The sequence below is a fragment of the Rhodnius prolixus genome, unplaced genomic scaffold (genome assembly GCF_049639745.1).
Source record: "Rhodnius prolixus isolate KJV_2025 unplaced genomic scaffold, Rpr scaffold_4, whole genome shotgun sequence".
In the NCBI taxonomy this organism is placed as follows: domain Eukaryota; kingdom Metazoa; phylum Arthropoda; class Insecta; order Hemiptera; family Reduviidae; genus Rhodnius; species Rhodnius prolixus.
Genome location: NW_027411614.1, coordinates 14425873 through 14444370, shown reverse-complemented (window position 1 = coordinate 14444370; position 18498 = coordinate 14425873). Strand labels below are relative to the sequence as shown.

General features: G+C 32.3%; 1 protein-coding gene across 10 annotated transcripts in view; it reads right to left on the bottom strand.

The window, feature by feature from the left end:
• The window catches only part of LOC141456370 (phospholipid transfer protein C2CD2L), a 56226-nt gene that overhangs the window by 22278 nt on the left and 15450 nt on the right, over positions 1–18498 (bottom strand). The window lies entirely within an intron of this gene.

Sequence of the window (18498 nt, the reverse complement as noted above, 5' to 3'; positions counted from 1 at the left end):
ACCGCTGGAGTGTCTCAGGGCTCAATAATAGGACCAGTCTTATTTCTCATTTACTTCAACCCAATGCCTCTAACCAAAGGATGTTCGACTGGCCTTGTATGCTGATGACGTCGCTGTCTATGCTTCGTCCTGGAGATTAGACACGATAGTCAATAGGCTTACCAGGGCCATGTCATGAATGGACCGATTTTTCACAAAGTGGAAAATAAAAATTAACCCCTTGTATCGACATGTCCACTTCGGGGGACGGATTGTGCCGTGGGCTGCCACTATTAGGTACCTTGGAGTAATAATGGATCGTGGGCTGAACTTTACTCCCCACATAAAGGACAGAGTCAATAAAGGAAAGGCAGCCATTCGAGTGCAATTCCCGTTGTTCTGCAGGGACTCTAAACTGTCTCCAGAGAATAAACTCCTCCTGTATAAGGTAAGTGGTTAGGCCCATGTTACTTTATGCTTATCCCTCCTGGAGTCTGATCCAATATCGCCTCGCTGCAAATAATTCCTCAGGCTTGTGACAACTTCCGCCCGCTACACGCGTATTATAGACTTACACGCCAACACCAACATGGACTATGTAGAGCACTACATCAAGTACCTCACTACTGGTTTCTTCAGCAAGTGTGAATCGAGTTACAGCCACCTATGCGGACTAATAGAGGACTATAGTTTGGACACGGTGCACAGGCACAGGAGAGTTAAGGACTCCCTGAAGTAAAACTTTTCTTAGAGGCTGAGGGTTTTTCATTGTGTTTTCCCCTCATTATTTACTTTTACTTTTAGATTTTATTTTAATTTGTAACAATTGTAGTAGCTGGAGGTTGTAGTATTTATACTGGAACTCCTTATGTACATATGTATATACCTAAATGTTAAATAAAGTTTATTCATTCATTCATTCATAAAAAAAACAAGATAAGAGTGTCAAGCTTACCGTGATACATTATTAGAATACTACAAAGAAATAAACTAAATTTGATTTTTTTTCATGATCCTTCTATCTAGCAGTCAAGGTCAACAAAATAAATGAAAAACCAAACATATGTTAGAAGCAAGACTGGACGCAGTTTACCCACAAAATAGAGCCGGCAGCAGTTTTAGAACAACCTAAATATGCTCTAAAGTTCCAAATTATAGCAATTTGTTTAAAAAATAAATAAAGATGTAAATAAGAAATCATAAATGTTTATACAAAATAAATGAAACAAAGCTTCAATAAGGAAAACCCTAAAAGAAAATATTGGTATTCAGTGTAATTTAGAATAAAGTAAACAAACAATTGAACTATAGAAGTACAGCAATGACGATTTATAATTATAATTAAAATCGAAACTATAAGAGTGTTATCTCATCTACTGAAAATTTCTAAAAGAAAAAAGCAAAAACAACCTTTAATATAAATAAAATGAATAAAAAATTAAATATTTCATTCCCACATGGCGTACTTCTTAAAATATTCCCAACTTCGCACAATTCTCTTTTTATAAATTACAAGGTCTCAGTGCACTGTACATTCATGGACCCAACTGGATTATGATCTCATTTTGTATATACATTACAACATACCCGGTTTTATTTGGAAGTAAACTCTTTTAAGTCTAAAACTGATTGAACTGCTTTTTAAATTGCACAACCATTAAGTTCACACTGAGAGGGAAATGATGTTTAATTTTTCTAATAAAAAAAAAAAATGAACACAAACATTAGTATATGCAATACAAAAACTTATGAAAGTAAAAATCAATAATTTTAAATATTGTAAGAGCTGATGGAATTAGTATGATGTCATTTTTGAGCGCATTCTCGTGGATGTGGTCTCGTCTATTTTTAAAACTTAGACACAGAACCCAATAATGTGCAGTCGTCCACATCTCTATCGTAAGTTGGTGCTGCTACTCCAATGGAATAATTTATTTATTCCTAATAATGTTTGTGGGTACTTGTTTATTCGTGTCCTTCACTTCTACATAGTTATTATTTTTATTGATCAATAATTTTTAATAGCTCAATAACAATTGATAGCACTAAGACAATTGTTTTTAGTATTTAAATATTAAAATACAATATTAATACAATTAAGAACTAGCTAACAATGTGTACAAATTAAATCGGCTTGTCTCCTAATTAGACAAACAATATAACTTGGTGTGTTTAAACGTTGTACTTATTTTTTTCAAACCGCTTTTATAGCCCTTTTATTGAGCTGCATGTTTATACAAAGAAAATTCCTTGTTTTCTCTTATAAAAGACGGCTTTTCTTCTCCGCTTCAAGAGAAAAGAAGAGGTTTTTATATATACGAGGTCTTGTAAATTAAGTAATGAGACTGCTTTTTAAAAAAAAAAATTATTAAAAAAGAATTACAATTCTATATTGTCACCTTCAAAATAACTTCTTTCTGAAGCCACACAGCGCTGGAAACGTTTCTTCCACTCCTCATAGCAGTGTTCGAACTCCGATACTGGAATAGCCTTCAGCTGGTCGGTTACAGCCGTTTAAATGTTTTCAACTGTCCCAAAATGAGTTCCCTTGAGGTGATTTTTCAACTTCGGGAAGAGGAAAAAGTCACAAGGACTCAAGTCAGGCGAATAAGGAGGCTGAGGAGCCACAGGAATGTTTTTACTGGCCAAAAACTCGTTTATTGAAATTGCTGTGTGACAAGGAGCATTATCGTGATGCAACACCCAATTGTTCTTGATGTTTGGTCTCACTTTTTTGGACCCTTTTTCAAAGTTTTTCAAGAACCTCTCGGTAAAAGTGTTGATTGACCGTTTGACCTTGAGGTAGACACTCTTTGTGGACAATTCTGTGGATATCGAAAAAACAAATCAGCATACATTTGATCTTCGACTTCGCCATCCTTGCTTTTTTGGGCCACTCCCATAAAGTGTGCCACTCCATGCTCTGGCGTTTGGTTTCTGGGTCGTACTCAAACACCCCAGGGCTCGTCACCAGTAATGACACGTTCCAGAAAATGGGAGTAATTGAATCCAAAAAGTCAAGGCACAAAAACATTCAAACGGCTGTAACCGACCAGCTGAAGGCTATTCCAGTATCGGAGTTCGAGCACTGCTATGAGGAGTGGAAGAAACGTCTCCAGCGCTATGTGGCTTCAGAAGGAAGTTATTTTGAAGGTTGACAATATTAGAATTGTAATTCTTTTTGAATAAAAAAATCAGTCTCATTACTTAATTTACAGACCTCGTATATATAATTACTTAAATTATTATATTAATCATTTAAACGTCAAGATTCGCGAGTGGTTAGGAGGTGTGCTGTATTAGTCAACAATAACATTCGATAATAGTAAGTTTCTACAAGTACTAAACAACCTGTCGTCATATCATCAATTCTGCTGATTATTATTAAGATCAATATCGAAAATTCTCGATAATAATACTTATCGAGTAGAATCCGCTCATGCCTCGGATACCTTACTATCTCTGTAGATAGCCCTGTCTCAATCATCTAATTCCGCTAATAAAAATAAATAAATAAATAAATAAATAATAAAAAATATTTTTAAAAAATCTAAAACAAACAAACTGGAGCTCAATTTCTTAACATTAGTCATTAAGTAAAAAATTGCATCATAATTTCCAATTTTAAATTGTTGGACATAGCAGCTGGTTTAAAATGGAAGACAATAAAAAGAAATAGTTTTATATATAAATTCTTAACTATTGGCTAACAGTTAAATTTGGAAGCCCCTGAATATAACAGAAATGAAGTCAAGGAGAGACAACTATTAATAAAGCGGAAAAAATAAAAAATAAAATAGTCGAGTAAATATATTTGAAACATTCTAACTTCAAGAAAATATAACTTTTATATTTAACATAAAACATTTATTTGACCAGTGATGACCTAATGGATTATTTATTTGATAAAACATAATTATGAAACTGATATCTACCTCATACAATCAAATATTAGTTTTAGAAAAGTAAATAGAATTTACAGCTAAGTTATAATAATTATTATTATTTACGTTGATAAGAACGAATTCGATTCTCACTAAATAAATTAATGTTACAAAATATAAAATACAATTAACAGTTTGGTATTAGATACGGTGTACAAATAAGAATTGATGTGTTCAAAAGTCTCAACACAAGAATTGATCTCAAATTCAATAATATATAAAAGTAGGTTGGTACTGCTGTTGGTCACTCCATTTAATTATAAGGTTTATTTCAAATTTTTAGTTGAATTAATTAAATAATATTTTAAGAGTTTAACTTGCCAAATAACATTTAAATTTATGATTAATCTCTACAACACTATCCAGAGCTTGTGATAGTCCGTCGATGGACAGTGTTCGCAGATAAGGCGACACACTTTCCGAAGACCGATAATGTACAGGTTATAAGAGCCAGTGACCTCACATATTGATGCAATCTTAAAGAGTTTATGATTTTTAAGATAAACATAAAAATTAATCTTAATGCCTTGTGAAAATATTAAGGACTCAAACCGGGTTCAGAATTCAGCTTCCCTCAGTTTTTCTCCTCTTAAGAGTGTCTTACAGGGCACTGAACTTCTAGAATATTTTTTGAAGATAGGGAAATAGTTTAAAAAAAAGAAAGTACAGAAAAAAAGGATTCAGAACAAAAAGTACGTTGCACTTATGAAGAAGGTGAATATACCGACTAACCTAAGAAGTCATGGACCCATGCAGACAATACCTGTACCGGTATTTATGGACTCACCAAATTGCCCATCATCCGGATACACATCCATCTACTATGGTGCCACTTTTAAAATACCTATGTACAAGGCTTATAAGCTACTTTGCAGAACTGAAGGGCATTGGCCTTTGCCAGAACGTCAGATAATAAAGAATTCATTGCCTACATAAATAAATAAATGAAACTTCGAAAAACTCTAATGAATACTTGTCTATTATTTATTTTATTTTTCTAATGCTTTGGCTATCTAAATAACACGAATAATAAATAATAATAATAATGAATAATAAATCTATACATATGTTATGTTGCAGCTCTAGTACAGTAATTATTAGTTAATCAAATGTTAATCTATATTGTAGCGTCAAATTGTAATTATTATATGTATATACTAATTCTAATAATTTACAGCATTTAATTAATTTACTTATTTATTTATGAACAGTCATAATTTTAAATTTAATTAATTTAAATGAAAAGAGATTAATTAAATAAGTGAATATTTACTTTGAGGATTGTTTACAAATTCCCCGCGCTAAAAACAAGGACGTGGAACTAATTTCTATAAACCTGGAATTATAAAGAAAAATGTTATCTCTCATAGAATAATGGTAGAAACTTGATTATTATTATTATTATTAATTATTAAATGAATTCTACCTTAGCAAGAAATATCGAGGTAATATGTTTAGAGGGAAAGACTTGCACAGTAAAAGTGGACATAACAATAGTTAATTAGGCTAACATTTATTTATTTTCAATCATAAGACCATATGTTTGCACAGTTTTTATCTTTTCTTTCCTCTCTCCAAAATAATTAAATTAGGCTTTTTTCTACTTTCCAGGCTTTCTAAGGCGTCTGTGTTAGTTAATGTTTTTTTGATTAGATTATTTGTAAATTAATATAATTAATTTATTCCATTCGACTAGAAGCTGAAAGGGATCTGGATCTTAATTCTAATTATTTCTCCATTTTAGAAATTTCGACACTTTCTTTGCTCTTCTACAAATGGATCAAACTTAAGTAAATTAGAATGAAAACTTTTTTTTAATCTCAAATGCAGAAAGACCAAAAGTATGTCATGGCTGAATTTCTCTCATATATTCTAGGCACCAAATTTATATTTTCATAAGTCTCCTACTTAGGCAATTTAAAACTGGCGACTAATACCAAGTAATAACAGAAAAGAGTAAGATATTTCTGATAAGAAACAAACTACTGCACTTATTTTGGATAGTTGCCACATTGTTCAGTCTCCAAACGATCTATCATTGTGATAAAAAAAAAATAAATTAAAAAATGGTAGAGAGAAAGTAAATGTTAGGCTAACAAATTAATCTGCTGAAACTATTCGGTTTCTGTAAAAACTAATTTATACAGAAAAGTTAACTATACATAAAAATAAATAAAAAAGAATTATATTTTGCACAACCTTCGTGAAACTATGTCAAGAGATTTACACACATGAATTTAGGATTTATGTATATGAAATCATAGTTTTTTTAATGATTATTCAGGAAACAGAAATACTTTAATATTGAGTGCCGCCATTAGTATAGTGGACTATAGAAAGAACAAATGCTAATTTTAATCTAATATGTTTGTAAAGATTGTTTTATAGGACAACCTAGTCTCTAATTATACTTTTATTTCTTTAATACATAATTTGTTGACTTTTTTATGCAGTAAACTTCAGCCTTTACTGTAATATATCAAAATAAAGCCTTTGGAGACGAAAAAAAGTTGATCTGTACAATTTTATTTTTTTGACTTAGGGCTAAAAGTTTAGATTTTTGACTTAAAAGGGCTTATAATGCGCTTCAAATATTTATTTCGTGCATGAATATGCTTTAACATTTTTGTATTATACTTTAACTAAGCACTTATTTTGTTTACTGCTACCACAGTTCTTTTTACAAAACAGTAATGCAAGAATGATACCTAATTTATAGTTAATACTTGAAATTTATTATAACGAAATAAAATGAACCGACCTCTAAGGTAATTGCGGTAAAATAAAATAAAATAAAACTTTAAATTCAATCGAAAAAAAAAGCAAATATCTGCAAAAGGTAAATAGAACCTACTTTGAAACTTCTCAGTTTGCTGATATAAAATTAGAGCTAATACCAGAAAAACTATGCTGCCAGGAAATAAATGGCTACAAGACATGCAATAGAGTTGGAACTGCAACACAATGGCGTTCACAAACCGATCTGAAGCATTCATCAAATAATTTAAATCTACTAAAATCGATTTAAAAAAAATAAACAATAACTAAAATTAAAAAGTAATAAGGTTGTAATTTGATGTGCTCTGCTGTAATACATCTATTATTCTAATTTTAATAACTTATTTAATTACAAAAATATCCCACACGCTAGGCTCCACGGTAGCCGAACGGTTAGAGGCGATGCTCGCAAAGCTAGTATATAATGTGGTACTGGTTCGATTCCCATGGATTATATTTAATGGTTATTTATTGATACCTAATCGATAGTTGGACGTAAAGCCCGCCTGAAACAATAGGCATTATCCCCGCCGCTTTCATTAAAACTAAATTCATAGAAAAGTTAAACAAAATGTAAACAAATACAGACAAGAATATAGTATAGTTGCTTCAAGGTATTTTGTTAGGCCTGCGTATCATAATCGTTAAGGTTAACCTCGATAGTTTGAATACAAAATTCTTCCTAATACTATAGCAAGAATGAAACCAACATTATTGACACTTCACTATATCTAAAGGGTATTTTAATTTATACTTGATAAAATAGGTTATAGCTTTGATAGAAGACGCAATACATTGGACTAGATGAAGTAAATATTGAAAATACATTCCTTGTTCACCTACCTAACTTCTCCCACCATCATTCTGTTCAAGTCAAACATAATAACAAGTCACAAATCTAAAAATACTAATCTTCTATTTAGTTGAAAGATGATCGAAGAAAATGTTGAAATCATCCTGAATCAAGGACTTAAATATCAATAAGCATTAACAACTTTTTAATAAATGCTACTAAATTTAAAATTGACCTTGGCAGAATAGAAAGAATTCGTTATATTTATAAAATCTTCCAAAATATTTTAAGAATATACAATATTTTGTATGTTGTTCATACAAACACAGAATCTATTATTTAACTAGAAAGTTCTGCAATGCAGATAGTATACAGTTGGCACACTACAATTTCAACTTCTATCATTAATACTGCTTTCTTAGAAACAGACGAGATTTTTGTTTTGTTTTTAAATAATATATCCGAGTTGTGGCTATTAAATAACGAGACTATTGCTGTAAAACATTTTATTTTAAATTTAAACATATTTAGTTATTATCACCTTCAATATACACCCCTCCCCTATCCCTACAACGCTCCATGCGAATTTACCATTGTTCGAAACCGTGCTGGAAGTCTTTTTCTGTCAGCTCCTGCATTTCTTTCACAGCTTCAACGGACTGAAATCGTCTTTCTTTTAATGCAGATTTGACTTTGGGAAACAGATTAAAGTCATATGGGGCCAGATCAGGCGAATAAGGCGGATGGCCTAAAACTGGGATGTTGTACTTGGCTAGAAACGACTTGACAGACAATACAGTGTGAGCCGGCGCGTTGTCTTGATGGAGAACCCATGACATTGTTCTTCCACAAATCGGGTCGTTTTTTCCTTACTCTTTCACGAAGTTAAGCAAGCACCTGACGGTAGTAATGTTGATTAATTATAATCGATATTTTCATCCGTTTTGGACGTGGAAGGGCTACCCGGGCGGTCATCATCTCCGACGTCTTCTCGGCCATCTTGGAAACGCTTGAACCACTCAAAAACTCGCGCACGTGATTAAAATTCATCACCATAAACTTCTTTTAATAAAAGATAAGTTTCAGTATCGGTTTTACCCAGTTTCATGTGAAATTTCACGACAATTCGTTGCTCTACTACATGTGTAGTATCATGTTTTCGGCCAAACGAAACTAACACCTCATACACAAACAACGGTTCCGGTCAGACTGATTTCTCTAAAAGCACGTGAGACGCTACAATCGAAAGAGAAGGCTTTACGCTGCACAGCTGTCGGTCGTCAAGATTTGGCGCATGCATAGTTCTTCTGTAGCAGCATCAGTCTCATTATTTAATAGCCACACCTCGTATTTGCGTATATAGCTGGGAAATTATTCATATTTTCGGAAAAATATTTCCAGTTGTAATGAGTTCTGATTGAAAATGGTTAGATTAAGCGCAGCCTAAGCGATGGATTTCCGAACAGGCGTTTGTGACGCGTGACTGGAGACCCAAAATTCAGCTCAAAAAAAAAAATTAATCATTTTCAATTTTCATATCCTCTTGATTATCTTTAATGAATAAAACTAGATTAAAATAAGAGCAACTGATCCTTTCTTACGCGAAAATCCCCTTGTAACGTTGTTTATTTCATGTCGGCCACCTTCTGTGGGAGCGCAGACAGGAACCTCAATATCTCAGGAAGTACGTATTAGAGGCTAACTAGATTGTTCCAAGATAGATAAGGATTGAAAATTAACTCAGCAATGGTACTTGCAGAACTTTCATCGCTAATTTATGATCAGACGCCCACGGGAATGTATAAGTTAAGCTTTCTGCCATATGTAAGAGTAGTCAGAGATCATGAACCACTTTTTATGAACTAAAGGGGGCACCGCATCCAAAAGGGGCTTTTTGCGCCATTCCCTTTGGATCTAGTAGAAGAAACCTCCCCAACTAAGAAGGTTCAGGACTTTCCCTACTAGTTCTTTTTGCGCTACTATCTCCTTTGGTCGCAAAGATCCAAAGGTTTCATAGCGCTACCGCAATGGAATAACCAGCGAGTGACCGCTTCCTCCTCATCCTGGACACAATCTGCACAACAGTTCCGAGCTAATAAGCCCCTCCTTGTACAGATGACTATGCCCTATGTGTACTGTGTAAATGTATTGGGGGTGTTACAGTATATATTGCTCATGTTCATGTTGTTAGGCTGGGATAGCTGCAGGGACGCCAAGTATCCTGAAGAAGTGGTTAATCCAATTCCCCCTCGGGGGAACTAAAGGGTTATCAAACAGATATTTCCTTTCAAAATTAAATTTTAAACTTTTAGAAAGTTTTTTTTTTTTTGCGAAGCAGAGAAATTTAAAAAAAGACTAGAGAAGATGGGGCAAAACTAACTTCAATACATAAAAGCATCGTGTCTTCGTTTGTCAGCTTTTAGCGCCTGAAATTCATTAGCTTCGTTTAGGAGTCAAGAATTCAATAAGACTAAGATCTCATTGACAACAAATCCTAAAAGATATTCAGTCGAAAGATTAATTTAATTGATTCAATATGAATATAAAACAAACAGTTAACTATTTAAGAATTAAAACGAAGAATTTGTTTTTAGTTTGTTTAGAACTAATACATTAATTTTATTTAACGAATGCCTACATAGATAGTGTACAGATCAAGACTAGAGTGAATGAAAAGCAAATGTTCGCCTGACCAAAACATTCTCCCCGCTGACATCATGAATGAACACAGCCAATGTGACATTATACATTCATTAGTTGATGACCTTTAAATGTACTGATGTCATATGGTTGTAAATAGTATTTAACAGAATTTATTGAATAGGTGTATCAGAAGGTTTTTTTCTCCTTTCTCTTTTCTCAACAGTTTTTTCGAAGCACCCATTAATATTTAATGCAAGTTTCATGTTTTATTTCTCTTACTCCCCTAGGTACAGGAATGTGTGATTATGGTCATTGCCAAACCTTCCAAACTGAGATTAAACTGTAAATACATGTCCCTGAATGCCCATTCTATTGTGAGTGTATATCCCAACAGAATATCTGTAAAAAGATATACAACGTAGAATTTTTAAGCTTAGTATCATCCCCCATTAATTTCTACTGTCGCTTCCGATACTAGAAACCAAATCCACAGGCTTGTTCATGGGACATATTTTTCTGCCCCATCACATCCCATCCCATGGCAATTTATGCCTGTCCCATCCCATCCCACGGGATTCCCATTATAATATTAATATGGAATACAGTTCAAATAAAATTATTAAATTTATGAAAGTTTACGTTTAGTGTCTACTAAATAGGACTACATGTACAAAGAGACATGCAAAACGACAAAATTTATTAACTTTAACATTCAAAAGTACAATATAATCTAAGTATGACAATTCAGTATCATTCTGACACTCTCATTCTATTTCTGAGTCACTTCAGCCTAAATTTATTTTACAATATCAAGTATCGACTTCCATGGGAAATACAAATGTGTGCTGTCCCATCCTATCCCATCCCATGGGAATAACATTCCTATGGACAACATTGCAAATCCATCAACCGTAACGAGCAATATTACCCTCGAAAATGAATTTACTACATCGCTTCATGCTGAAATTGGCCGCTAACAACTCCTAGGAAATTGCTAATTCTTTTTTTGGATTTTGCAACAGTATAATTTGCTGCCAATAATTTCGATAGTTTGTTCAAAATTCATATTGTATAGTTACATATTCTAAAGCGTGCAAGTAGCTCCATAAAAAGATTATTAATCTTAGCAACTTAAGAGGAAGAATCGTTTCTTTAATGAATTTGACTTAACAACAAAAATCCGTAGAACAGTTTTACTATTGTAAATACAGTACAACCTCGATTAACCGGTCCTCGGTTAACCGGGATTCGGATATGATATCATAAGAACACCTGGATCGGCACCGAAACAAAAGTTAATTTTCGGTGGCGTCAGGAAAATTTGTTGTCTTCCGATATAACATAATTGTAGGCGTGGCAGCAACTCTTTTATACCTGATTTTCTTGAAGGGTCATTATGTATGTTGTATGTGTGTAAAAACCAAAAATATGGTGCAATTAGTACTGAATTTCTAGGGATTTACCAAGGTCTTACAAAAGTGAATCGAGAAGACATTTTGGGGTGGTTCGATTGTGATAGAGATGCTCCACAGTTTGCATGCCTTAGTCCTGAAGAAATCGTCCAGAACATCCGAGAAGACGAACCGGAAATGAAATCGACAAAGAAGAGAATGAGATCACCCAGGAATATCCCTGGATCCAGCATCGAATTCAGTTGCTGAATTGATTGAATTTTTTCACGATAAGGACATTCCATCCAGTGAAAAAGTTGTGCTTTTTAAATTGCGCACACTCATTAGAGAGTGGTCGTTTGATAAAAAAAAAGCAAACAACACTTGAAAAGTATTTTTCAAAAAGTTGAACGGCCAAAAAAGAAAGAAAAGAGAAAAAATTAAAACGAAACAAAAACTTACAAAATTGAAACAAAAAAATCAAAAATTAAAAAAAAGGATTGCCGTCTAAGATCTCTGGGACGAAACAATAATTTATTGCTATGTAATACTGTGTATTCGGTTTAACCGGGATTTCAGTTTTCCGGGGGTATAGCCGGAGGTCAGCCCGGTTAATCCAGGTTCTACTGTACTTAACTTTAAAGGCTCCACGGTAGCCGAGCGGTTAGAGGGGAGACCTTTAAAGCTAATTTGTATTGTGGTACTGGGTTCGATTCTCGGTCTTTAGGCCTTGGATTTTATTTAATGGTTAATAAAAGAAATTTACAGTAAAGTATGTTTGATAGTCGCCTCCGTCCACAACACCCAATTGGTAGTTGCACGTAAAGCCCGCCTGAAAAAATAGGGCATCACTTTTTACTTTACGAGTACTTAACTTTAATTAAGTAAGGAAGCAGCAAAAAGCGAAAGGGAGACAAACAGCTTCTATGTTCTCTGACTATGAATCATAATATTGACCTCATTTTAATGTTCATAATGTAGCTGAGTAAAGTGGGTGAAGGACAATGTTTTAAAGGTTTCTAGTATCGGGTACATAATGCATCGAATAGCAACAGTTAGCAATTAAAATCACTTAGCTAGCTGATAGTGATGTCTACCTAGTTTTGGAGAAGTAACAAATACACGTTCTATAATTATTCAAACTTCTACTTCATCAACTAATGTCCCTGAAATTTCTGTTCCATGCCACCAATCTTTTATAGAAAAAATAAAACACAGTCAAAATTGGTTGTTTTTCAACGTTAAGCTAGAAATAGATAAACGCAAGAAATCAAACTCTAATATCTCTAAATGAAAACAGAATTGTGGACGCAATTCCCATTCAGTAACTGCTAAGAACGGCCAAAAGAAAACATTGATGGTAAATTAAAAATACCCCCGAAAATATAACGTGAAGGCAATATCACAACAAAATAAGAAATAAATTTAAGCCATTCAGTAACTGCTAAGAACGGCCAAAAGAAAACATTGATGGTAAATTAAAAATACCCCCGAAAATATAACGTGAAGGCAATATCACAACAAAATAAGAAATAAATTTAAGCCATTCAGTAACTGCTAAGAACGGCCAAAAGAAAACATTGATGGTAAATTAAAAATACCCCCGAAAATATAACGTGAAGGCAATATCACAACAAAATAAGAAATAAATTTAAGCCATTCAGTAACTGCTAAGAACGGCCAAAAGAAAACATTGATAGTAAATTAAAAATACCCCCGAAAATATAACGTGAAGGCAATATCACAACAAAATAAGAAATAAATTTAAGCCATTCAGTAACTGCTAAGAACGGCCAAAAGAAAACATTGATGGTAAATTAAAAATACCCCCGAAAATATAACGTGAAGGCAATATCACAACAAAATAAGAAATAAATTTAAGCCATTCAGTAACTGCTAAGAACGGCCAAAAGAAAACATTGATGGTAAATTAAAAATACCCCCGAAAATATAACGTGAAGGCAATATCACAACAAAATAAGAAATAAATTTAAGCCATTCAATAACTGCTAAGAACGGCCAAAAGAAAACATTGATGGTAAATTAAAAATACCCCCGAAAATATAACGTGAAGGCAATATCACAACAAAATAAGAAATAAATTTAAGCCATTCAGTAACTGCTAAGAACGGCCAAAAGAAAACATTGATGGTAAATTAAAAATACCCCCGAAAATATAACGTGAAGGCAATATCACAACAAAATAAGAAATAAATTTAAGCCATTCAGTAACTGCTAAGAACGGCCAAAAGAAAACATTGATGGTAAATTAAAAATACCCCCGAAAATATAACGTGAAGGCAATATCACAACAAAATAAGAAATAAATTTAAGCCATTCAGTAACTGCTAAGAACGGCCAAAAGAAAACATTGATGGTAAATTAAAAATACCCCCGAAAATATAACGTGAAGGCAATATCACAACAAAATAAGAAATAAATTTAAGCCATTCAGTAACTGCTAAGAACGGCCAAAAGAAAACATTGATGGTAAATTAAAAATACCCCCGAAAATATAACGTGAAGGCAATATCACAACAAAATAAGAAATAAATTTAAGCCATTCAGTAACTAAATTACGAGCTTAACGAAATAATTCCCTATGTCTAATTAGTAAAACACTGAAAATTTGGCGTTGATTTCCACTAGTTTTGACACATCAATATTATTGATTTGCATAGAGAGGGCAATAATCCGGAATATAAACGGAAATCTAAACCGACTGCAGGAGTGTTTACTATATTATACTAGCTGTTTCACTAAGTAGCATTGTATTACGCCAGGGATGATAAAACATCTGAGCTCGAGTGTAAAAATTTTGAAAAACGAAACTTAACTCACATGCCGTATATTCATGGATATATTCACAATTTTTTGATATTTGCAACCATAGCAGACAAAAAAAAAAGATTAGGAAAATGGCTGGCTTCATGATCATTCAATTCCAGTGTGAGTTATGGCCCAAAATATATTCACAACTAATGGATCAGAACAGATAAAAACTATAGCTCATAACTGAGAAAAGTACAGAGTATATAATTACAAAATTTCATACAAATCTGTTGTTTACAGATGGAAAGCTTTCGAAATTATGGATCTGTGTACATGAAACTATAGTACATTACTGAACCAACAAATCAGCATGTTAATTGCAATTTCGGTTGGACCAATTCATATAGAATTTTCTCTAAAATGTTTCCCAGTTGAGTCATTTGAGAACAACTGTTTTCTGTATCATATAATGTATTGAAACCAAAAATAAAGTGCATTGGTGATTTGAATGCAGTTAATATTTTGAGGCAAGATTTAGTTTCACTTAAAATTTATTATGTCTTTTATTAGCGACTATCTGTGGCATAAAATTCAAGAATCCATCACTCCATTTTTTATCATCATTAGACGGCTACAATGTAATCGGAGGAAGACAATATCTAAATATTGATTAATTTTATCACCAACATGTTATAACACTGTCTAGTTCTACATAGACAAAAAAACACGATGGAATGATAGTGTATTCTATTCTTTCCTTTAATATAGAACAGATCAGTTCAAGCTAACTGCGAGCTTATCGATTAATGTCTGCAAGAAGGGGAAACAACAGGTCGTAAAATCTAACATTGCCAGCTGGATATCGATTTTATGACAAAAACAATGTACTTAGAAAACAAAAATTTTTAAAACGCTCTTTACGCGTAATTTTACTTAACTAGGTAGATTTTCTGCAAACCACTGAATTGTAAACAATTTTATTCGGAAGTATGTATTTTAAGATCTTCAAACTTAAAACGCAAGTACTTCTTCCTGGCACTGATTGTATTAAGAGATATTACCGTAAGTTCGATTGATAGTATTCCGTTTTGCTAGCCACTACGAAACCATCCATGAAAATCAAACTCTTCTTTACAGCAAACTTAGACAAATGAAAATATGTCGATACAATTTTTTCGGGTGTTGGTCTAATGGTAAAGAGCGTGGCTTTGTAAGTGGGAGATCCCCAGATCGAATCCCGCGTATGACTACTTTTTATTTGTTAAAAAAAATTGTTTATAGTAAAGTATGAGCTTTCGCATCCGTCCACGACAGCTAATTGAACGTTAAGTCCAGCCTGAAAAAATAGGCGGTTACTTTACTTACTACTATCTTATTATTATTAATATTAACGTTCATTCAAATTGCAAAAAAATTCAAGTTAAGGAAAATTAATTTGTGTGCAGATTCATCGAATAGATAGAATGTGTTCACATCTGTATCCCTGAACTCGCATGTGAATTTTACATCGATAAGGAGTTCCAATTCGAAGTGGAGGACAAATGCTTAAATTAAATGAATCTAATAAAGATTTTTTAAAATTAAAACAAATTAAGCGACCCATGTTCATTTCAATAATTACAACAAAATCCTTGCAACTAAGCATGCTTGAGATTGTCAAAAAGTTTTATCTTATAAGTTTATTAATTTTTAAACTACGTACATTGAAATCATTTAAGCACACTAAAAGCAAAAACCAAAAGATGGAAATTCTAGGCCCAAATGTTGAGCGGAAATAAATATACCAAAATGCAGGGGAAGATTTTTGGCACGGCTGGGAATAGAGAAGCCAAATAATTCTGCAGTATACTAATACTGACTTTTCTACACAAGACATTAAGGTCTCATCCCCAAGGTCATGTACGCGATCTCGTGACAAAGATTAATTTCGAGCGTTTTCTTCATTTTTTTGGGGTTTCTTACAAATGAAAACGCTGCTTCATTTTATGGGTCATTTTATTAAAGTAATAAGCATCTCTCTTTGATTACACAATAATAATATGACCAATACACAATAATAATATGACCAATACACAATAATAATATGACCAATACACAATAATAATAACTCCATAATACCCCTTATGAGTTCTTAAACACAATATGGACAAACAGCTGATGGCGGAATTTGTAAAGTTACATTTTTACTAAGAATACTTATTTTGAAGTTCTTAGAAAAATAAACTTTTTAGGAATTTGTTTAACTATGCTATATTTATACCATTAGTTAGTACTGATCTAGAAAGTGATGCCTCTAAGAAGTATTTAATTATACCTTGTATTCATTTGATATTAATCAATCATTTTTATTTAATATTGTTTCATTTTTCTTCTTCTTTCTAAGAAACGAGGCATTCAGCAACTTGATGAAAATAAAATTAGAACAAATGGAGATGTTAGACCAACACTTCTACGTACGATAACTTCAATTATAATTAATTTATTTTTCTCTCTCTTACAGCTTGCTAAAAAGAACACCGTTTATTAAGATGTCTTTCATTATATTAATTTATTTGCCTAGAATTTGTTGGAGTTAATGCAGTCAGTGTGTTTGTCGAGAAAATGTTAATTGATTGTGGTCTACATATTCGTTGTGAATGCTGTCCGTGTAAAAAAAAAAAAAGCTTTGAAACGTGGAAAAGTTTACAAATTAAGGAAACTTTGAGAAGTGAAAAAAATACGAGTACAGAATGCTTTTCTAGTTTTTAAAACAGAATACAATCAATTTTAAGATCTACACTTCTCTACACTAGAGGAGGGGCTGGTTCTTATTTGAGGTTATCACCTTCATCTGGGGTCACGATAAAGTAAATGTCAAACCTGATCAATACTGTGGCTATATACTACAAGGATGCTAATAATCATGGCGTTAACATTTCCATCATTCGATTATTAAATTTAAATAAATAAGGTTGTTGAATTAACTATTTTGCAGATATGTTTAGGTGTTGCTGGCTCTGTATTTGATCATTTATAGGGCATTTTAGGTTTATTTTTATCCAAGTTATAACTAATATTGTTTAAAAATAACTCAAGAGAGCATGATAAATGATGTAGATAGGAATAAAACAGAAGTTCTTATTCTGGTTTAGAAGATTAGTATCTTCAAATATCAAGGTCATATTTGGGTTAAATAATAATAATAATTAAAAAGCAAACCGCAGATTTTTAGCCAACATTATCTTTTATAGGCCACAACTAGGTCAATTTATACAAAAAAATTGACCAAACACTATGGCTAATATCTAATTAACCCGCTATAGTGATCTGAATATTCCCTATATTAAATACTCGTACCTAGTCATTTCCTTCTAATTACAATAATTTCTATGACCCAAGACAAAATCTCTGATCGGAAAGCTTAACTCGTCAGCTGAGAAGCCTCGAGATCTTCCAATTTTGCAGCAATAAAATTATAGAGGAGAAAGAACCATCATTGGACGGTTACTACTTAACGCTGTACATGACAGTAATGAAGTTCCATCAAATTTACAAATCATTAAAAACATAAACACGTGTAAAATGTGAATAACAAAAAAGACAGAGAAAGAGATCCATAAGTTAATTCAGAAAGGAAAATCCATAACAATAATAAGACATAATTGTTCCTTTTCTTTAATATTCCTATTTACTTTGCATGGACAGCTGAGAACTTTTATATGCAAGAGATCACACAGAAGAAATAAATATACTAGGATACGACTTTTTCTTAATATAATTCTTATATTAAATAATCATCAAAATTTTAAAAGAAATTTATATTGTAATATTAAATGAAATAAGCCAGAAGAAAATTGGGTTAAGGAAATTACATTAATACTACTACATACATAGTAACTGAGAGGAAGAACTTGAAGGTTATTTAATTTCGTCGGAAACAATAAAGCATAATATTGTTATTGTAACAATATATAAATAAACAAACAATGGAAGATATAAAAACTGTTCCCGTAATTATAAAATTGTGTAAGTAGGTAATACGCCTATAAAACTTGTATAAAACATTACTTAAGTTGTTTTCATTTAAACTTTCTAAACTTATGCATTTTTTTTTTAATCATTCATATATAACTTATATAATACACAAGTTTTATACAACTTCAGAAATATATGTATTAAAGTTTGTTCATTACTGTAGGTTACAAATTTCATAATCGTT